This window comes from Triturus cristatus, chromosome 11, assembly GCF_964204655.1.
Source record: "Triturus cristatus chromosome 11, aTriCri1.1, whole genome shotgun sequence".
NCBI lineage: Eukaryota > Metazoa > Chordata > Amphibia > Caudata > Salamandridae > Triturus > Triturus cristatus.
The window spans coordinates 874,438,207-874,462,560 of NC_140594.1; positions in this window are offsets into that span (position 1 = coordinate 874,438,207).

Consider the following 24,354-nt stretch of genomic DNA (forward strand, 5'->3'; position numbering starts at 1 on the left):
AAGCATTGGCAAGGCCAATTGGTCTCGCCTTTTGTACCTGTTGGCTGACGCTGTGCAGCATGGTTACAGGACATTTTAAAAAGCCTTTGATGTGGCATTCCGCATCAATTTGTATGCGCCCATGCATGACAATACAAAATTACACGGGTGCTTTTTTTCTGTTTAGTTACCAGTCTGAGTTTCAGCAGGAAAATCCTCCCCTTTCAGTACAAAATCTATGCTCAACAGAACGCAGACCCCCAGCTCTGTGGGTTTGTGCTTTGCTGCATCACAGCCTAAAGTGCACCAGTACAGAGAAAGAAGAAATTAGAAACATATGTTAGTAGATATGCCACGTTTCTGCTCTCTCTTTTATGCAACACTGGGCAACAACTTTGGTTGCTGTGCTTTGGTGCATGAAAAGTTACTAAATCTACCTTCAAGTATTCATTTCACAGTGAACTCTCTGGTACTATAGACTGTTCTGACTGGTTAGTCTTCCCTTGCTATGGTAAACCACATGCACACATGCAGGTTTCTGTATGTATCATCTTCATCACTCCCTCCTGGAACACTGTGTTTTACTGCTCCTCTTTTCTACCAATGTCTGGAATGCCTATGTGAAGCCTTGCAGTATGTAGATCATATACTGGTGAGGAAAAACTCCACTTCCAGCAGAAGAGCTGGTCTGTAAAACAGACAATTTGTTCCATGTGATAAAAGGGCAGTTTGTAAGCATGAATGACTCCAACAGTAGATGCAGAAATGGACTTGATCTGCCCTAGGATACCTCTTAATCTAGGATAGTCTGCATCCTCTATTCGGAACGTCAGGTACCTGGGGTTGTTACCTGACTGGAAGCAGTGCTTAATTTGAGCTGGCAGTTGTAGGTGGGGCACACAAGCACTAATTTTTGGGGACCACACTTATTTTAACTTATCAGACTTTGACCCATAGCAAGAAACTTACAAACATAAAGGGGAAAGGAGCAAGAAGAGAAATAGCAGAAAAATAGTGACAAAGAAAGAAAGCAAGGACAAAAAAAACTTGAAAGAGCGAGGTTGATGGAAAGGGAGCATATGGTGTGGCAGATGAAAGAGGTGTAAGTTGGAATCAAGTCTACATGGCCTTGTATTTCCACCCACTACATTTGACAGAATCATCGCAGGGTCTGACTAAACCTTTGGGCCCTGGCTCTTACTCTTTTACAAATTTAGCTCTGACTCTAACCACTCCTTCCTCTCACAAGTCAACAAGTCAAAGCAATGGTCAATGACATCATCCTGCCTACTTAGGAAATTATTATCACTCCTCCTAATCTGGTGAACGAAAAACCATTCAGTGGGTCCACTTAGAAGATTGAAACAGAATTTACATAGAGCTTCCAAAACTGCATCGACAGAGTTCAAAGGCTTCAGAAATAGGCAACTTAAATTTGCAGGGACGGGCAGAAGCACAAATTCATAAAACCAGCCCTGAAAGCCAAGCATGTAGTAATCAATGGTGCAGCAGGTTCAGTGGCACCAGGAACCAAATGCCTGAGGGGCCCACAAAACCCTTATTGCTGATGTATGTTAATCCTCAGGCAGCAGTCAGCAGAGCCATTTCATTCTTATGTGCTCCAGGACAATGGCACCCCTGCGACACCATTGATTAAAGGGGCACACTAGCTGGATGCAGGGAGTAAGTTCAAATTAAAGTTTCAGAAAGTCAGTAGTGGCAAAGGTCTAGGATAACTACAATGCTCTCAAGTTTCTAAAAAGTGCTCTATAAAGCTACTTATTAAGGTACTATACATAGAACATTGAAAATAATTTCAGTTTCTCTACACAGTTGTACAAATCTTTATATGTGTGGTCACCCAAGATTTTTCGCATTGTGCTGGACCCTGCATTTTTGCTGCAGTTCGCATTGGCAAAGATGCAAAGAGGTCATTGTTGGTGCGAGGAGCAGGTGGGGAGTAACTGTTTTGGCATGAAGAGATGGTTGTCACTGGAGCTTCGCTGCAGGGGGCCACTGCAGGCAGTCATTGTTGGCGAGATGTTCCCAGGCCTTGTTGGAACATCACTTTGGTGGTCATCATGAACAGTTGCTGTCAGTACAAAGTGCAGGTCTCGTTGAAACTTCTCTTTGGTGATTGTCATGGACGGTTGTTGTTTGGCGTAAAGAATCCTCATCTCCATAATGAGGATCCCAACTTTTAGATTTTCACCTTGTATTTAGTAAGTGTACAATCTGATGCCAGCAAAGGGTTCAGGACCCGGGGGCACCTCTTGGGGATCAGGATTCACTCCAGCAGAGGCCAGCAGCAGGACTCAGGCAGGTCCAGTTCGGTTCACTTGGTGTAGGTCAGGCAGGCAGTTACAGTGAAGGCCTCTTGTGGCTTGTTGTGTCCCTTAGCTCAAACGGTAGTTTAACAAACTGGCTCTTGCAGTCACTTCGGGGGAGCCTGGGTTCAAGGCAAGTAGGTCCAGTCTTCCTTTCTTCACACTGCAGGGCATTCCTTCTCCTAAATCTTCCACAGATTCAGGAGTGTTCTGATGAAAGGTTCTGAAGGTTCCACATGTGTTCCAGACTGTGGGTGGGTGATGCTCCCTTTGTCTACCCTTCCCTCTTTCCTAGGTTTGTCTCCAAACTGTTTATGGTAACAAAAGGCAGACAGGCCTAACTGTGAACTGCTTTGTCAGTGGCAGGGCAGGCAGCCCTTAAAAGGCAAGAAGGCACGTAGGCAAGCCCCGAGGCTACACTTTGAAGCTCAGGAAGGGCTGAATATAACCACCCAGGGCATACTTCTAAGGATAATAATACCCTGCACCATACCTAAGCCCTTTTTGTCTCCATGTCTGCAAGGAATACACAAAATGCCAAAGGCGAGCCAATCACAGTCATGTGACCAGGGACACTGGCAGAAAGGTAAATCTACTTTAGATAGAAAAATGGCAACTTTCTAAAAGTAGGATTTTTTAAAATAGTAACTTAAAATCTGACTTTATCATCAAAGAGAATTCATTTGAGTGGAAGAGCATTTCTCTATCTGTTCCCAAACTTAAGTTATCACTTATAAATTGTAATAAATTGTAATAAGGTAAACCAGTGTATACAGTCTATAGAAGAAATACTCTTACAGCAATGGAAAACACCTTTAGTAGTTTTTCACTGTCAGGACTTGTAAAACATAAGTACACATGTCCTACTTTTTAAATACCATGCATGCTCCCTAGGAGTGGCTAGAACCTACCTTGGGGATGACTTATAGGTATTAAAAAGGAAGTTTTAGGCCAGGCAAAGGTTCATTTTGCCGTCGAAAATGCAGTTTACAATGACACTACAGGCTGCAGTGGTAGACCTGAGACATGTTTTAAAAGCCTACTTTAGTAGTTGGCGCAATCAGTGCAGGAGCCCACTAGTAGAATTAAATTGACAGGCCCTGGGTACATGTACTAGGACCTTACAAGTTAATTAAATTTACCAGTAAGGAGTAGGCCAATTCTACCATGCTTAGAAGGGAGAGTACAAGCACTTTACCACTGATTAGCAGGAGTAAAGTGCACAGAGTCCTAAAAGGCTGTGCTCTCCCTTTAAATATGTTTGAAATGGCATATTCCTAATTGCCATTTTCAACTTGCCAAACGCACCTAGTATGGTAATTGTACAAAGTGTACCTAGGGTCTGGAAGTTAAATGCCACCAGTGGACTACACACTTTTTTGTGCCATCCTCTACAGTAACAGTGCAAACATGGCTTTAGGCCTACCCTGTGTATCCTGACTTTAGCAGTGTAAAAACTGCAATTTGACCTGTCATATTAGTTAGTCAAAACCTCCCTTTTAAATATGAATAATTCATCCCCATTTAAGACTTGTAGCCCACAAGTCAGGGTGTATGATATTGAAAAGTAAACTATTTAGAAATGCAATGTTAACATATCCTTAGAGTTACTAGCACCGAAAAGCTATTTCACTCTGCAGACCCAGCTATCTCATGTAAAAAATCTGAGTGCAGATTCAAATTTAAATACTATATCTCGGCAATGGGACTAGCTAGAAAAATATTTCAAAACTATTTTTAATAGTTAGTAAACCTTCAATTCAATGGTGAAATGTGATTTTTAATAAATATTAAGGAAACGCAACTCATCGAATGTTACCTTTTCCCTGTTCCTGGAGGCTAATTTTGTTTTGCTCTCCAACTTCTCCCAACAATTAGTTAGCATTTGAATAGGTGTGAAATTCCTCAAAGGAGCAAACATTAGGCTGACCTGAATGCGAAGAGATCACTCCTCTGAACTTCACAGAATATGCAGGGTGGGGACAGAGCGTCCTTTATGACATTTCAGTACTAAAACTTGCTGGAGTGTGACATCCTGTTTGACAGGTCTACTGGGTTTACATTTAACACTTGGGGTGCACTTGAAAGGAAGGAAACAGAATGTCAAGAAAATTCTTGTGCATTTACTGTCTGGTTTCTGGATAAGTCTGCTTTTTCCGACTAGACGTCTGAATCTGTGGGTTACAATGGCTGCATTAAACTAGATGTTATTGTTAGTTGTGGGCTAGCACTAGGATTACCATTGCAGCATCCCTCACAGTCCAAGTTGAGTGTGGCCAAAGACTTTCTACACCTTAAAAATGCCAAATGTGGGTAGGGTTGGCCTGGGAATTTGTTGCCCCTTTGGTTAGGATATTCTCAGGAGTCATCCCCACTCACTAGCTAGTGACAAGCATATATGTTGTCAGCACCTCCAGGCACCGACTGCAGAACATTGCTGGACCTGAAGAAGAACAAAAGAGCACTTGGCCCTATTGTATGTGACCTGAGAGGAAGCCCAAAGACTAGACCTGTTCTCTCTTTTGCCCAGGACAAAGAAGTGGATTCCAAGGGTCAGTTGGCTGACTTCCTGTGTGGCTACAGGGAGACAACAAGCTACCAACGGCATTTGTCTGCAACTCCCAGCTGACCAGTACCAACTCGGCCTAGACAGGAGCATGTTGTTGGCCTTTGCTTAGCACCCTGCGAGTATCGAAGTACCTCCACGGAGGTCCTGTGGGGCTTTATAAGTGAACTACTGTGGTCAATTCAAACTTAAAGGACTAGGTCAGAAGGTAAAAACTTTGACCAGGATAAAGCTGGTTAGTGTATCTGACCCATGCTCCATCACGGTCAGCCTCAAATTGCGCCTAGGTTCCTGTCTACTGCGAGTATTGACTATTGTTGGTGTTTTATGCTTTTTGGCTACATTTCTTCCTAAAACGTTCAAAATTCATATTGCCAATTCCCCTTATTATATTTCAGTCATTTTAGTGCTGTTTAGTTTATTAGGTTTTACTCTATCGGTCTAATCTGGTTTGGGATTTTTATTGATTTGTACTTTTACTTTATTACTGTTTTGGTACTGCATAAATACTTTTCACATTGGGCTAAGTTTAGCCTGCCAGCTCTCTGCCATAGTTACCAGGGAGTTGTGTTAGGGTTAATTTAGTGGCTTTGACGGTTCACATTAATGAAGGTTGTGATCATTCCATGAGGTGGCTAGTCACCTACTCTACATAATAATCCATTTGTTTCCAGCAGTGATTTCTTTTGCATGTTTCTTTGACATAAAATTGCAAATAAAGGGAATTTATCATTTTTATCAACATCTTTTGTTATTTGTACTATTTATCTGTTTTCAAGAGCTTTCCAATCAAGTTCTCAATGCAAAACCAATCACATCATATTGTTCATAAAGACATTTGTATCCTTGCCACAGTTCATTTCTTCCTTTTGACACCATCTCAAAATGGAGCCCTGATTTATGTGTAGCAAATGTATGAGGAAGCAAATGTCATTATTATATTATAGAACTACCTAATATGGAACTGAGGCAGCTGCCATCCCTCTTTTTGAAATGCATAAGGGAATTAAATATGACCTTGAGAAATCAATTTTATCTTTAACTCCTTGTCAGGCTCTACTGCACGCTCTGTTATAACTAGTGAACTGGGGTCAGTATCTGCAGATAAAGGAGGCCAATGTTTGGTTGGGTTCTGTGCCAGAGATATACCATGTAGTTGACAAGTGACAGGAGCAGCCTGTGGAAGGCAGCTTCCGTGTACATTGGCTTGGCTTATGGAATTGTGCTGAAATGTGTTGTGATTATATGACATTATATTGGCTACTTTGGCGGCTTCATTCTGCACCCGTTTCCTGCATCCATTTAACCAATGCTTAATGTGTGCGGAGAATTGAAGGTTGTGGTCAATTGCACTCATTTTTGGGGACCGGGACTTATGTTTCATCTAACTTTGAGCCAGAACAAGAGAGAGAACGGTAGAAATGGCAGAAGAAAGGGTGAAGAGAAAGGTAGGAAAACAGAGAAAAAAATAGAGCTGTCAAGAGTGAGGAAAAGACACACAAAGTGTAGGGTGGTGGAAGAAAGAGCCATGAGGTGGAATCATCCCAAATTAACCTTGGTATTCAGCAAGACCAGCATTCAAAGTGCCAGAAGTGGACTCCTAGTAAAAGCTTTGTCCCGTGCACTTATGTTTTTTTTTCGCAAGTGAAACAATACATTTTACTATTTTTCATTGGGGAGTACCCCTATGTGACTCATAGGTGAGCGTTCTGCGAAGTACATTACTACGTCTGGACTATATAGCTGTAATTATGTGCAACCCTCCCATTTGACTTATTCTCCATTAAGCGTTGTGTATTCCTACAGGCAGTCCTTCACAGATTTCCGTGCTGTGTCCTTTTATGTAGCCTGTTGGTTCCAGAACACTTTGTATAAGAGAGTTCTGTTACCTTCTATGAGACAAGTGTGACTGTCCCCATAGTGGGAACTAAAGCTCTGTGCTAGGCCTGGGCGGAAAATTCTGTTCCGCTTGCTGAATTTGGGTAATTTCGCGTTCCGCGGAGAACACGCAATTGCCAAAAATTCTGCAATCCGCGGCATCACGGAATGTTTTGCTTGTTTGCTCTTTCAAAATGCGTGTTCGCGAGATGTTTCTCCCCGTGCACGCAAGCTTTGCGTGGCGCGAGTACGCAAATTTCGCCCGCATTTGCTCTGTGCTTCACAGCTTTGCCCATGTCAGTTTCAAGGCATCTTCTAAAAGCTTTCACACCAGTTTCAGTAGGGTTCTCAAAATTGGGCTGTATTCACATAGTAGAATTGAGTAGTAAATGACCAAATTTACCTTTTTTGATGCCTGCAAGCAATCCATTTATTCTCTTTTTTTCTGTGAAAACACATGCTGTACTCAGAAATGGAAAACATCTCTTTCTATCTCGGCGTGGATGGCACTGTGCTAATCCTATGCTCAAAGACTTTGATAGAAAAGCAGACATTTGAGGTGAGCAGATCTAGACTGTCAGTGGTTTTGAGAGTGCTTTCCACTTAAACTTGAGAACTACCCAGAGTTCTCTGCTTCTTTTCTGCATAATTTCTACGTCACTCTATGCCTGAAAGTGTATTGTTTTGATATATATATATGTATATATCACTTAAAAAACCATAGGTTTCACACATGTTATAGTTAGGTGGATATTTCACTCGTAAAAAACCAATGAAATTCCCCCGTTATAGTTAGTTCAGATAACTATAACTCGCGCGCCCGCAATCCACTGCTCATGACGTCACATATTACATCACTCATGACATGGTCAGTGGCATCACTCATGACATCACTGATGACATCATCCTTGTGATAGTGGCGGTCGCGCGAGTTATAGTTACTGAACTAACTATAACGGGGGAATTTCATTGGTTTTTTACGAGTGAAATATCCACCTGACTATAACATGTGTGAAACCTATGTTTTTTTAAGTGAATTTGCAAGGTTTTTTAAATGCTAATTCCTAACTATAACGTGTGTGAAACCTATGGTTTTTTCAGTGAATTTGTACGGTTTTTTAAATGCTAATTTATTTATATATTATTATTTTTTTTATATATTTATTTTACAATAAACTACGTATTAAACATTTTTTTTTGGGGGGGGGGGGTTTCACTGTGCGCGCACCCCCGCGATTTAAAAAAAAAAAAATTTAAAAAATGTCTGCCTTCGGGGTCCTTCAGAGACCCCCTGACAAAGGCTAGGGGGTCAGGAACTCTCTACCCTGCCCCCTTTTCACGTTCGCCACCTTCCTTTTTCACTCTCGCACTGAAAACAAACAAAATGGCGGCCGACACTTCCTGATTTCGACCGATTCGAACGTTGACTAACATGTAACCACCAATCAGAATTACGCTCGCGCACGTTAGGGTGCTCGCACGGTGCGCGCTTATAGATATTTATATGCTTTTAAATGCTATTTTCTCAGGAACTACTGAACAGATTGACACCAGACCTGCAAAAGGCACTTCCCTGACCTGAGGACTACCTCTCTGCCAAATTTCAAGTAATTCTGTTCAGCCGTTCGGGCTGTACCTTCAACTAAAGGTCCTATCGAAAAATGCATGGGGAAAACGCGTTTTGGGACCCCCCTTTTTTCTCGGCCCTCGCTTGACGAATCACCCCGAGACTTTCAGGGTAGGAGCTGAACGGAGCGCCCCATTAGTTTTGAAAATTTCGCGAGGATTCGTCAACCGGCGCCAAAGTTATTCAAAATAGAATTTTCAGATTTCCTATGGAAACTCGGTCCTAACTATAACTATCTACTGGCGACCGCCAGTAGATACCACAGCCACGAATAAAGTGCACACTCAGGGAAATATGCAGGGCAAATTCCAATTTATTTCAGTTACGTTTTTCGACTGCGAACAATCTTGATCACAGTTATATATATATGTATGTATTTTATTAGGAAGCATTAGGCTGGAGAGATGTCTAAAGCTGCACCTAGGATAGGCCATAAAATGACACAGCTATATTCAATAACTGCTGCATACCAACATTAGAAGGGGCGAATGAGCTCTATTCTGACCCCCCAGATGTTTGCTGTCGCCATAAGCTCCAGTTACACATCTGCCTGTTCTCTCTGCGCTGACAGCCTGTACCCTTGTCATGTAAACAGAGAGAAGTCTGTTTCACCGGAAATGATTCAGCTACAGAGGTCCCGACACAGCGCGTTGAAAACACTTCCTCCTTAAAAGCGATGCTTTTTATTAGCCACCGAAGACATTTGGTCGTATTTCTCTGGAATTTAATTTGGACTATATTGAGTCAAAATTCCTCAGAAACATTTTGACTGACCCCAGGACGGCTTAATTCTAGGAAACACAGTCAGACATCTTCCCAACAACGTAGGTGGAAAGGGTCGCCCTGCCCTAAAATGCGGTGACGACATCTTGCGAGACCTTCCCGGCTGAGAGGAGAGTGCAAGTTAAGAAGGGGAACAGTTTCACAAAACACTTGGCGCAAAAACGTGTTTGTGGCATTCGTCCATGTACACGAAAGAGCACACTGCAACGAATGACGTCTCGAAGCCCTCAACTATTAGGCTCTCAGCCATGAATTGGCCAGATAAAGCCTAAACACACTACACACTAACATTGTCCTATCCACTGTCCCATAAAGGTACGGCATATGGACAGTCGTTGCAACACAAGATAAAAGACGAGGGTAAAGTTAGGCAGAATGTGGCCCCATAAAGTGTATGAAAAATAACATCAACAGAACGCACAAGCAAAATAAAAAAACACATAACATCACAGATGCTCTAAAAGTGTAGCATGACCACATGCTACCAGAGACTTTTTAAGGCATAGGCATAGTGGGCTCTGGCCCAGGGCCCCCACCTTGCTAGGGGCCCCATCTTTACGTTTTCAGGACAGTTCCTGACAGTGGCATAATGCAAACATGATGGGGCCCCTGTACAATATGTAAACGGGCTCTCAGGTTTCCAATATCTCATATTCAGAGTCTTTGCACTGAATGGGGGCCCCTTGAAAGACTGGGGACCCCTTAAAGGTTTGCGGGCCAAAGAAGAAGGTGGCCAATGATCAGACAATAGTTGCTGAGGGCAGCGAATGAACTAAAAAAAAATGAATAATGAATTCAAATTTTGTTTGGACCGGGGCCCTCAAAATCGGTAAGATGTCCCTGCATGCTGCTGGGCAGAACTGCTACTGCAGACCCATTATGCGTGCAAATTTACAAAATGGAGGCACACACTTTGGTAAAAGATACACAATACACACAACACTATGCATACAATGAATAAAAAGTGCTTGCTATTTTGAAATATTGCTTCCCCTATAAGTGGGCCATAGCCATCACAATCACAAAACAGTATGAAAAGATGAAAACTCCAAACAATGTCAGCTCCGCCAACATAAGTGTAACAAGCATTTGCAATGCAATAGGTCTCGCATTTACGCAAGTTTGAGCTATTGGCATTGTAAATGACAATGCCTTTTATGTTTTGGTTTTTAAAACATAAATAAAAGGCATTGTCATTTACAATGCTAACAGCTTAAACTCTTGCAAAAGCGAGACCTATTGCATTGGCATTACTAAAAAAAAAAAAAGTACTGTTATGGTTGTATTTTGGACAATACTGGTTGCTTTTCTTAATTACATTCATTTTTGTATTTACCGTATTTTGCAGTATCCATAATAGGTTACCCTACCGTTAAGCCCCGAGTTGTTAAATAACCCATAGCAGAGAGTGTTTTACAGTTGAGAAATGTGTTCAAATGTAATTTTGGTAGTGCCATGGAATTATCAGCAATGAGGTACTCGATGAGCAGGTATTTAACTACATATTCAAAATGTACGGTTTTGTGGCAGTTGGTTGTTTGTACACAATCACCTCTCTGAAAACACAGAGCGCCATCTGCCAAGCAGTGCTTACTACGCAGTGACTAAAGCACAGAACAAAATGTATTTATTTATCCTGAGTGTGAATGCACTCGGAGGGCCTAGGTGCCTGCCCAAACAGGCTGGTGATACCAGCGCATCTACAGACTCTGCCTTGCCCCTCTGCACCAGCAGGCCACAGTAGCTCGGAATCTGCCGCTTTTGCTAAGGATAGGTTGGGGGAGGAGGTTGGGGCGTGTAGGCATTTCAGGCAGATTTCTAGGTTATTGGAAGTGATGGTTCAGACATGAGGCAATGGAGACGGCATTTGTTTGTTTGTCTACACCAGTCTATTTCTCTACCATCCACTGGGCTCACTGTCACGTATTAATTAATCTCTCTTTATTAGAGGTGGGCAAGCCAATGCATTAGCTGGTAGAGCCAGCCGGAGACGATCCAAGGGTATAGGAGTCAGTGCACAAGCCGAGCCGTGAAAATGTTCGGCATGTTTGCCATACAATAAACATGATGTAAATGTGCCATAATGTCTCTTCAGAACTAAAAAAAATGCACTTCTTTAGCGCGTCACCTCAGTTCACAACATTATAACACTGAATTGGGAGGAATTAAACCCTGCTGCTCCTCCTGCCCAACAACAATGCCATTTGTGATTTAAGAGATGTCAGTTGCCATGCATACCCCAAATATGGCCTAGATTCTTATTTATATTCAGCGTAACATTAAAATCTAGTTCATTAGACATGAGAAGAATTGTAGCAGCAAGACCGACAGAGAATACAAAAAAAGATTTAAGAACCTTATTGAGTCTACCACCAGTAGTGGGACATTTTCGATGCCAGAACTGTTTGGCGTGTAACTTAATTGAAGATTCCAAACAGCTTAATATCAATGGGCAAATACACTACCAAAGAGTATTCTCGAATTGCAATTCTAAGAATGCTATTTATTGCATAAAATGTCCATGCAATAAATACTATATAGGCCAAACAACACAAGCCCTAAAAAAACGGATATTACAACACAAATCCAGGATTAAATGCAAAGTTCAGGGAGCACCTTTGGTGCAACATTTCCAAAATTCAAATCATTCTGAAAATGACATAAAGTGGTCCGTTCTATGTGTGATCGGAAATGAGAAAAGTGAGAACCTCCAAATTAAATTAAACAGATTGGAAGCGAGATTAATTGAAAAATACCATACTGCTGTAAGGGGCCTTAATGACAGGGATGAGATTTGGGCACTATTACAATAAATTGGTTTTCTTTGTATGAAGAAAATGATAATATGGATCAGAAGACTGTAAGGAGTTGCGTTCCAACAAATGGGTATTAAGGCACTATCACCAATATTAAAAATGTATTTTTAGGATGCTCAACTGTTTTAACTTTCTTCTTCTTTTCTATCACCTTTTTAGTTTTGTTTTATGCACGAATGTGAAATGAGTTATTTAGCGAAATATTGATAAGAGAAGATATCCACTCTGGGGAGATAATGCTATGTGAGACACCCTTATCAAGGATAATTTTTTGTCATTGATGACATATAAAGAAATACCCCATTATACCAAGAGATTTCATCACTTAGATTATTGGTCAAATTCTTGAGATAATTAGTTATACAATATGGAATTGTTTATGTACCCTTGCACGTTTAATTGTGGGATCAGGCGCTACAGCCATTAGTAATCGTAGTCCGCTTTCGACATCAATTAGAACACTTTAGTCCGTTTTTAGTGTCTACCACCATTGCGTTATTTTGAAACCGACTTCCGCATTGTGTGCGGCGGCCCGAAGGAAGTACGCGGTAGAAGGAGCGAGGACTTTGTGCTCCATTTCCAGCGATAGAAGGTATGCTTATATGATCAGGCCGTAGAAACACATAACGTGAACCTTCGAGTTATTGAGTGTAATTCGTTTGAACAAATGAGCTTCCCCTTTTGTCTAGGTAGAGTGATGTCATCAGGATTAACTCGTCACTGAGGGGAATCTGTGGTAGAAGGAGATAGAAGGAAGAGCGTTTTTGCACATCGTAAAAAGGTACTTAAATATGACGATGTTGTAGAAATATATAACGCGTGTATTGGAGATATCAAGCGGGTATGGATTTATTATTTGGTTTCCCTTTTGTTGGTTGATAGTGATGTTGCCAATAAAGAATCGTCAGTAGCAGAGAAAGAAAACACACGCATCAGAAAGTGCAAGGTATGAGTAGTAGTCTACAGAGGTTTAAATTTGAATGTATAAATATTGATTATACACATAAATAATGGATGTTTCCACATGTTTTTTACATTAGGAAAAATAAGAATATATTCAAAGAATATTTTTCCAACGAGAAGCCCCCCCCCCGCTTAGAATTTCAGTTCGCACTACGAATCTCCCGCCTTTTATTCAGTAAGTAAATAAATAATTTTACTGATAAATAGCAATGATTAATAAGTTAGTAGATACATCCTAACATACTAAGTTGCCTTAAATAGTTGGGAACTTATTTAGCGAAATATAGGGATATCTTTCTAGTGAGTGAGACAGTGAAGCAATTAGATATAGCCACGTGTGGTAGTTGATACAAATAGGTGATGGTTTGTGCATGCCTGTACACAGTTAATTAGTATGTTCACAGAGCACATATTTAGTTTGAGCACATTTTCCTTTTTAAGCAATTTGTAAATACATTATTCTATTCGCTATATAGGCACAATATATGGTGTGTTAATTAAGTGGTTGGACGCCTCTTCAGACAAATAGTTTTGCATAAATATTCGAACATTTGTTTGAAATACAAGTTTGTGGTTCCCATGAATGTATATATGTAAATAATGATAACATGCTGTACATATAGAGTTAAAAAGGTGTATTTAATTTTTAGGTTGATTTCTGAATTTACACATTCAACTGCCCTAGTCCTGAAGAGGCCTAAAATTATTACGGCTGAAACGCGTCGACATATAATTGGAAGACACTCAGATGAATTCAAATATGATTATATAGATACAAAGAATACTCTATGAATGTTTGGTTGATCAGATAAACCTTTGAGTTTCTTCAAAAGAGTGATCATCATCATTAAGGAATGCTGTGTTGATAAAGTATTGAAAGCATCCAGATTTATTAGTAGGGCAATGAGACATGGTGTAAAGTGTAAATATGAAATATAAATATGTGTATATATATATGTAGAATTTGTTATATATATTGCAAAGAATAAAATAGCAATGTTTGTCTATGCATTTATTAGTCAAAGTGTATATATTTTTGTGCTGGTCTTCCTTATTTGACATAGGATTTAAATAATTAGATTTATCTATAAAAATAACTTGTACAAGAAGAGATAACTAATCTACCTCTTTAGTGAATAATAGTTTGGATCAATCCCGAGGCATTATTTTCTGTTCATAACTTGTTTATTCACCCAGATGCCAAAGGGTTAATTGGGTAAACCCCCTTTGTTCTTAAAAAGTTGCCCCTCTGCACCAGCAGGCCACAGTAGCTCGGAATCTGCCGCTTTTGCTAAGGATAGGTTGGGGGAGGAGGTTGGGGCGTGTAGGCATTTCAGGCAGATTTCTAGGTTATTGGAAGTGATGGTTCAGACATGAGGCAATGGAGACGGCATTTGTTTGTTTGTCTACACCAGTCTATTTCTCTACCATCCACTGGGCTCACTGTCACGTATTAATTAATCTCTCTTTATTAGAGGTGGGCAAGCCAATGCATTAGCTGGGAGAGCCAGCCGGAGACGATCCAAGGGTATAGGAGTCAGTGCACAAGCCGAGCCGTGAAAATGTTCGGCATGTTTGCCATACAATAAACATGATGTAAATGTGCCACAATGTCTCTTCAGAACTCAAAAAAATGCACTTCTTTAGCGCGTCACCTCAGTTCACAACATTATAACACTGAATTGGGAGGAATTAAACCCTGCTGCTCCTCCTGCCCAACAACAATGCCATTTGTGATTTAAGAGATGTCAGTTGCCATGCATACCCCAAATATGGCCTAGATTCTTATTTATATTCAGCGTAACATTAAAATCTAGTTCATTAGACATGAGAAGAATTGTACAGCATGTATCTCGAACTCGCATATATCAAAGTGGCAGCATTACCGTTGCTTCTTTCTGCTTCCGCTGCCTCCTCCGGTCCCTGTAGCAGCCGTGCAGCACAAATAAGCAATCACAGCCGCAGCGGCCTGGAAGAGCTGCCTCCCTCAGCCAGGGTCACAAAGCTCTCCGGCCGCTTCCTTCTGAAAGCTGAATATGGCGCTCATACCTGTACGTCAAGGTCCGGCGTTAACCTTGCTAAAGAAAGACGAAAGCAGGCGCCGTGCAACTCAAATACATAGCGTGGCGCCCGTACCTAATAAAGTTATGCGCATGGCGGCCCGTAAAGGGCGCCATGCCGATAAAGAAAAAAAACATTAAGCAACGAAAAAAAAACACAAGAAGTCTAAAGCTGTCGCCGTGCTACAACATATGGTGCAGCGCCCGTGGTTCTTAAAGTTATGCTCATGGCGGGTCAGGAAAGGGCACCATGCGATAAAAAAACAAAATAATGGACAAAACCGGGTGCGCCAAAACATTTAGCGCGACACCCTTGTCAAGGCAGGAAGCATCAATTAAAAACAAGGAGGAGGGGCGGGTGGCGGTGTGCGACACCGAGGGTGGGTGGCTGTAGGGGTGATAAAGGTGGGGGCATGACACAGACGTGCATCGAGCAAAGCAATGAACAACAAGCAAATGATTCAGTCTGGATGGGCGAGCCGAAAAGGAGTCAGGGAGGGAACAAACAATCCTCACTTTAAATAGAAAGTGAGTGTTTAGCATAAAGTGTGACGCGCATCAATAAAAAGCAATAGCAGAGCTTCCACTCCACTTCCGAAATCGCCTTGATTACAATAGTTCTGGCAGAGTGTGCAGCGCATGCGCTGCAACGCTAGGCGAGACCTAAAAATGACACCCAAAGCAGAATCTTATGAAAAGTAAAATGCCTGCGTGGTGAGTGAGCATAACTAGTACAAAAGTACAACGTAGCACAACAAAAGACACAACAAAACGAAACAGTGGCAGAGTAATGTGTCCTCTGCAAGGGGACACATGTCAACGCGGGAGACAAAGACAATCTATGACTTGGAAGATGACGATGACCTTCAAACAGATTCATCCTGACAGAAGTCATGGGGACATTTACCAAGACATCTATCAGCTGTAGATCTGTAAGATGCAGAGACTAATATTCAAATCTGAGTGATATCTGAAACTGAGGACCTAGAACCACCATCAGTCATATGGCAACGCCAAGTATGTAGCGTTCTGTAAATCCCTGCACTTCAAAGTCATCAGGAAGGCCCTTCATGCACTAAGCCTCAGCAAACTGAAGCACCCCTGGATAAGAGCATTTAAGCACTCAGGGGCTTATTTACAAGCCCCTTGCGCCACTGGTACGCCACATTGTGTGAGGCACCGGCGGCCCAACCTGCTGCCCGGTATTTACAAGGACACGTAAGCCACCCTGCGTGGCTATACTTGTGCTTGTAAATATCGCCTCTTCTCACGCAACACTTTGTGTGTAAGGAACGTGACATGGGTGTTCCCACGCAACACCCAGGTATTCTGATGCATTTCCAGATTTACGAGGAATCGTAAACTGAAAATGCGCCAGAATGCTACTCCACCCTAGGGGTGGCGTAGCGTGGCACAATGTTTTTTTCCTCTTTCAGCATTATACAGCACGCATGCAAATAGGAAATCACCTCAATTCATTAGTTTTGTGCAGGAAGGTGTCCCTTCCTGCACAAAACGATCTCCCCAGCACGCAGGCATCCTTGCACCATGGTGCAAGGGTGCAAGCACCAGCACATGGCAGGGGAAAGCACAGAGATGCAACATATTGTTGGAAATATGTTGCATCCCTGTGCTTTGAAAGTGACTCAGTGCGGCGCAGCCAAATGGCCTGCAGCACGCACAGTCACTTTCATTGTAAATGTGGCCCTCAGTACCCATAACATGTCCATCAAGGGAGGATTGAGTCATAGGAGCCAACTGATGGCCATCAGATAATGAGCCAAAGATGGGTACCCCTCACAGAACTACAATAAACCTTCCAACATTATGACAGTATCCTATATTGGACCGATGGTTTTCATTCATCGGTTTGAGAGGTCCATATCTAGTCTAGGAATTTCATTTATTGATTCTGAACTCATTAAAGATGAGCAGGGTTGCTGGTTGTCTACCCTCCATAGGACCCCCATGTAAGGGTACTATCAAGCAACTCAAGGTTGCCCCTCCTCTACGTCCTGATGAAGACCCTCTGAAATGCCTTCAAGCTGCCACAATGATCTGGGTCGAAGCATCAATGATATTAATTGTCTGCACTAAAGCAATAACCCTTCTTGGACTTCTAAGACATTTCTAGATGGCCCTCTGGATGAGAATTTGTTCATTTTGCTTTGAGCAGACAGCTTGCAGGCTGCTCCAGCACTGTGTTATATATTTATGTGTATTTTACGTGTGCAGTCACTTTATAGTTCACATATTCACTCTGCACAAGCACTTTTGTTACACTGTTCTCACTACTTGGAGCAACCTTAATACTATTGTCATAGATGTACCTGTGCTAAAAATACATGCATTTTAAAGTCATTATTTCTTGCTATTGTGCTTTGTTTCCTTGTGCTGTTGTCGATCAGTTCCTCCTCTGACCTTTAATTATTTTTCTTCTTGTATGTAATTGATTACCAACAAGATTTTTATTGTTTATACCAAAACTATGGCCACCAGCACACAGCCTACCACCACCATCTGATCATAGCATGCCACAAAACTGCCACACCCCACAGGAAGGCACCATAGACTCTTTCATTTGTATAACTGTAAGGGACAGGCAAAGTGTAGCCTCTCTTGCAGCACATGTTAAGACATATTTGCAGCCGGCATGATACGTGAAATCGAAGGCTTGATCCCATATTACCCATTGAGCTAACCATTGCTAGAAGAACTTTCTGGAGCCCCTCACCTGCACGAAAGTTAGGGGCATTTCCAGAACCTTAGGAGTGCCAGCAGGGCAATAGTGGCTAATTTAACCCCTTCAGTGCCCATGACGAGCTGGACTCGTCATGGGCCGCGGTGGCGCTGTGCCCATGACGAGTCCAGCTCGTCATAGACCCCGCCCGCTAATGCAACGGCCGGCACTGGGCGGGGAAAGGGGCGGGCACTGAAGGGGTTAAGCGAGCCCACACTGCATTTCAGTAGTTTCAGTTTATACTAAGAGCACTGCCACACAGCTGGTGCAAATCCTTCAAAATGAGGACCATGTTGCAAGACATCATGAAACATCTGGTTCTTGAACAGAGCAAAACTTGGCCATCAGATAAACGGAAGGTCCCTGTGAGTGATACCCGATACAGGGACATATGTACAAGCCTCTATCGCCACCTGATCATCAATTTTTTTAATGCTTCGGTGGCCTAGCACCATTTTCCATATCTACAAGGTGGCGCTAAGCTACTTTACGTGGCTTAACGCCATCTTCTAAATATGCCAATTTCCTCTGCAGTCCTCTGCGGCATAGGGGCGTGCAATGGGTGTTGCTGCCGGCGTTCCACCCCAACACCCATTGTTTTTTGACGCTGCCTCAAAATTACAAGGCTGAGGCAGCGCCAGAAATGAACTCCAGGGAATACCTGGCCAATACGAGGAGAAATTAAGAATTTCTCCCCATCTTTGGCTCCTTCTGTTCTGCAGCACACATAGAAAGAGCAAATCGCCAATAATTATTCTTTATGTGCAGGAAGGTGTCCCTTCCTGCACATAAACAATCACCTCTGTGGCGCAGGCACCCTTGCAACATGGCGGCAGGGTGATTACGGCACATCCCCACATTTAATAAATGTCGGAGTGCTGCGTTGCCAAATTTGGCGTAGCACCACGCTCCGACATTTATTTGTAAATATGCCCCACAGTCTCTCCCAGAGAATATGACTGCTCAGTTGATGCTATAATGCGCCTGTTGTTCAGAAAAAACAGTGTACTAATAGTCAAGACATGCTGGAGTATGCATTGCTCTGAGGCACCTCACACAATGTCTCAGGTCTTCGGAGTTGCACCAAATGAATGTCTCAAGCCCTCCTTTCTCTTCCAGCTCTTAGAATTGTCCTACTTGTGACTCAGTCCTCTGTCTTTCTTATGTCTTTGGGAAGAGTTTCGGAAAAGTGCTGTCATGGCTGTATAGCAATGCGAAGGCAATGTCGCAACCTATTCCATATGGCAGACTGGGTATACCCATAAAAAGAGCAATGTTCCCTATGGAAATATAAACATATATATGTAAGCATAGATATACCTGTCCTTATGCAGGTCTGCTAATGCATATGCACATCAGTAACTGGTCAACAATGTAATTAGGCCCAGGGAAAAATGATGTCATGCGGCATAATCTAAAGAAATGTTGGTAGTTTCATGTTACACTTGTTATAGTAAATGATGCTGTTATGCCATGTTTCATCACTACGCACCGTTCTCGGTAAAAAATTAGGGGCAAATTAACAAGCTCCTTGCGCCACTTTTCTGTCACTTTTCCCATGTTAAAAGTGACGCAAAAGTGGCGCAAGGGGCTTGTAAATCTGCCCCTTAATGTGCGCGCCAGGGAACAAAGCAACTGAACAGAAGACACGCAGCTGCTGTTTGTGGTGCTTGTGTGTTTTGTGTGCTATCTTTCAGCATGAAATGCATATTGGCACCCAAAAAGGATACATTTTATGCTGAAATAGTGTGCCAAATGCCAGTTTTGTATTTTGTTAATTCTGCTTATTTTCCTGTAATTTCACGTATTACACAAATGCAAATTTCACAAACTCCTAAATGAAATGTACTATAAAAATTAACGTAGAAAAGATTTATAATGTGCACTGTTACCTATAGCGGTTTCCTGGATCTGGAACTAAATATAACAAGAGCAGAGAAAAAAGAAAAACTAGATCAAATATTAAGAGCAAATCCAGATTTGTAATGCTTTCCCAAGAAGGAAACACAAGGAAGATAGGGGCAGATTTATGAGCCCCTTGCGCCACTTTTGCGTCACTTTTAACATGGGAAAAGTGACGCAAAAGTGGCGCAAGGGGCTCATAAATCTGCCCCATAGTTTTTTGACCTGTGCAGTGAGGGTAATGTCAGTATCAAAACCAAAGAATGAACTGATCATAAGAACTGGTACAGGAGTGGGGCCCAATTAGGTAGGCCAAAAGCCCTCCGTGAGTACCTTAGGTGAATTGAGACAAGATAACAAAAGAACACTAGTTCTGTATGTATTCAATTTAAATGAACTGTGCACCATTTATTGAATGAATGAATGATTTAACTTGATAACGTGCACGACTCACTGCAACCGGGGTATCTTGGAGCTGCGACAGTACAGTACAGTACAGTAAAGCTAGAAAGAGACCAGGTCTAAAACAATGCTGTTTTTAGTGCTTTCCTGAAAGTTTGATAGCCTGGGCAGGTTCTAACAGAGAGTGGTGATTTATAAAAAAAAAATAATTATTATTATAATAATAATAATAATAATAATAATAATTTTTATTCGGCAGAAAATACGGCCATCAAAGAAACAATTTAAAAAAGAAACAACACATCAGATCCGTGTGTTGACTACATAGCACCCATATATACAGATTTACGCGGTATTAAAAAACAGTTAAAACATTAAAACCAAGACTGGGGGGGCCAAAGCAGAAACTGATAAACAGAGAGGAACACAAAAATGATCCGCAATAATCAACAGGAGTTCATTACATTTGTAGCAGCATAAAAATGTGCAAATACACAAAGTATTGTGACCATTAATCACCTCAAGAACATCTCAACCTTAAGGCAGATCCTAAAAAATTACTAACACAGAAAAGTGTATAAACATTAGGTAAAAGCTGTAAAAACTATAGGGCAACACACACATGCCTGAATCTCAGTTCTTTTAAAAGCCCTTTAAGAAACACTCGTCTAGGGTGCGAGAAATAATTAAAGAAAAAAATCACATGAAGAGTTTCCTGTGTAGATGTTGTGTCGCAGCCACAGGCCCCTCTGTCTTCTATGAGTGGAACGAAGCCAGAAGGCGAGGCCAATAATTGATGAATTTGATTCAATCTAAAACAAATGATGAAAAATCTGTCATGCGCACTTGTAAAAATGGACAAATAGGGCTCCATGCCTTGCACGGACTTTACCAGGATGTGCGTTCTGACCAAGGGTTTTCTAAGCTCCTGATCCTCATGGTGAGCTGCAGCATATTTGAAAAACAACTCTTTGATAATATCCTTATCCTGGGGCTTCACATAACTGGAGGACATATCTGCTCTACCTAAGGCAGTAAAGGTATCCTTAATGTATTTTAGCCAGGGTATTTTTAGTGCGTTGTCAAGTGAGGGGCAGCCCCGAATTACAAGTCTATTAAAGCCTGCCTCCTCATTCGACCAGATCTTAACCCAGCATATCGGGGGTTTGACAGCAACCATATCCATGATGTACTTAGTACCTAGTTCCTCATGCATAGAGTACGAGGGTGTATTCGGGGGCTTTCAAAATGCATTTGAAATATTTATGTACTGCAGTTTGGAGTTTGTTAGCCACTGCCATACAGAGCTTTAGAAATACAAAAAGAATGATAGAATTTTAAAATTATCTCCGGTGACCAAGTACCCAGTTTGCGAGCATAATTTGCAATTGCTCCTGTTGATCTGACCATTTCTAAAAGCTTCCCCTCCCGTAGATTTTTTAAATTTAGTTTCTCGTCAAATAATATACCCAGGTAAGAGAAAGCAGGGACTTTCACTAAACTATGTGTGCAAAGTTTATAGGAATTATGTCTACTACCCTGTTTACCGATTTCCATGACATATGATTTGGATACGTTTGGTGACAGATTCATCTCATTCATAAAAGACATGAACCCATCAAGTAAAGTCTGCAAACAAACCTCTCGGTGTATGCGAAAGGTGGACCACGTCATTCGCATACAATAGGACAGGGACTGGCCTCGCAACTATCCTAGGGGTATCAGTCTGAAGGGCATCAAGGATGTATCAATACCATTAATAAAAAGTGTAAATAAAAAAGGGGCTAGTATAAATCCTTGTGTGACCCCACTTGAACATTTAAAATGATCGGTACTATTCCCTTCCTGGGTATATTTAATTACAACAGAGGTGTTAGAGTGTGAGGTCATTAACACATTAATTATCGCACTATAAACCCCAAGGTCCCCAAGCAATTTCCGTAGCTTACTGAGGTTCACCCGATCAAAAGCCGCAGTGAGGTCCATAAACCCAGGAACATCGCACCTGGTTTGGCTAATGTGTATTTAGCAATTAAAAGATAAAGGTTAAGATACTGGTCTGTGGTGGATTTTCCAACCTGGAACCCATATTACACCTCCAAAAGTATTTGGTTCGAATCCGCCCAATCTGACAGCCTGTTAAGAAGGACCCGACCAAAAACTTTCGCTGTGGCATCTCTGAGGGATATAGGACAATAACAATGCGGACTGTCCCTGTCTTTCTTCTTGAAGGTCGGGACAATAATGGCAGTAGACCAAAAAGTGGGGATAAATGATGCTGCTGCCACATTTAAGACCCTATCTAGAAGTGGAGCCCATACCTCTGGGTTATGACAAAAGAGGTCAGAGGAAATACCATCAGGTTCCAAAGCCTTATTCCGGGATAATCCTTCCATTCCCATTCTAACCTCAGCCAGGGTAAAAACAATGAGTTCAGACCTATGGAGGGGAATTGGATTATTTGTGACTCACTTGGACCATGATTGTAAACTGCCTCAAAGTGATCCTTCCATATATCTGGGGGAATGTTGTGACTTAACGCTGATTTATCCGGATCTGAAAAACAGGGGTTATTGATAACCCTCCAGAAGCTGAACAATCCCTTTGTTTAGACGCCTCTGCTAGATCTTCCCAGGCTAGTTTTTGCAGTAGGCACTTCCACCCCTTAACCATCTGCTTATGGATGCTGCAGGAGGCTGCCACCCGGGCTCTATCTCGCGGGATCTGTTTTAAGGCCGTCTTCAGAGTTCGGGTGCACTCGCTGTCAAACCATCTTGGGACTGCTGCTTGAGGGGAGGTTGCCGGGAGTGTTAGACACCCGTCAACTGATTGTGCGAGGGCAATAAATGCCTGAATAGTCTCTTCCCCTGAAGCTGCGGGTCTAAACAGGTCAAAATCTCCTGCTGACTGTTACTGAACAAAGATCTATTAAAAGCGTTAACATCCACTTGTGACTACCTTAAAACACCTTCCTTGGTCAGTGGCAGAAATCGTGCCCCCAGTCATTCTGCACAGTGCAGAATGACACCCTGAAACTTTGAGCGCCAGGGTTAAAGGGCTGTGGTCACTATATAGACTGTGTTGGATATTAAATAGATATATAACCCTCCTCAAGGAAGACAACACAAAAATAAAATCAATAATTGTTGAACAACCACAGCCTTTATATGTTGGGGGTACTGGAGAGTGGCGATTTGTTCCAGAGGGTGGGGGCCAAATAAGAAAAAGACCTGCCACCTCATCTAGATTGATGAATGCGCAGGACTGACAGCAGCTCGTCCTCACTGGAGCGCAGACTTCTAGTGGGATGATATCGTCTGGGCTTCTGACATAGACAGTGCTTAATTTGTCAAATATTAAGTGCCAGTGCTCTGACGAGGAGGCCACTGTAGCTTGCACCACCCATCGCCCTTGTCATCGCTGCCAAAACAACTACTAACCATCTCTCTCACATGTGAATGTGACAGCTCAGATTATTCCAGGTCCCCAAATATAAAGGAATGGCTGGGGAGGCAGGTATGAGCAATTTTAATGTATATTGTATTCCTAAACAACCGTTCTTCCGCTCATTTCTAAATTAGATGAGCAGCACAACCTGCTGCCCACCATGGCAGACAAGCAGCAGACAAGGCGATTCCTCCATGCTGCTTAGCCTGGTGGACTAGCGCGTGACACGGCGATTCCTCCCTTTTCTGATTAATGCATCGCTGCTTCTCACACGCCTGGCCCTTTGCCTAACACACCACCATCTTCTTTGTTCTCTCATCACATCCTTAGTCCTGCATTCTTTGCCCCCACCAGATCCCACGGACCTTGGCCCTTATCAAGGAGGCCATAATCTTTCGATGGACAACCCGCAGTACAGACGCTGGATTTTTTGCAATTCCAGACGAGCTCAACGGAGCGGAATTTCACCACGCAACCACAGGACACGGTCCCAGGAAGAACCTTTCTCTCCCGCCGTCCAACCAAACTACGAACGGTATGCACAGTGTTCATGCTCATGCACCTTGTTTTTAGTCACCATCTCCTTTTTACTCCCCTCTTTTTCTCTTTTTCTCTTTTTTGAATTTTATGCCATAACACGCTCCTTGTACATATGTGGTCCCCTTCTGCCAATACCACCCATTGATCACGTCCTGATTGCCCTTAATGCCGCACCACCAGACTCATGTCGCCAGCACACCACCACAGTAGGCCACATGAGACGCAAATATACTACTTCAGAGTGATTGTTTAGTCTTCAATTTACTAATGCCATCCAAACATTTATTTACAGGCAGACCTTACTGATATTAGCTTTAATTTATT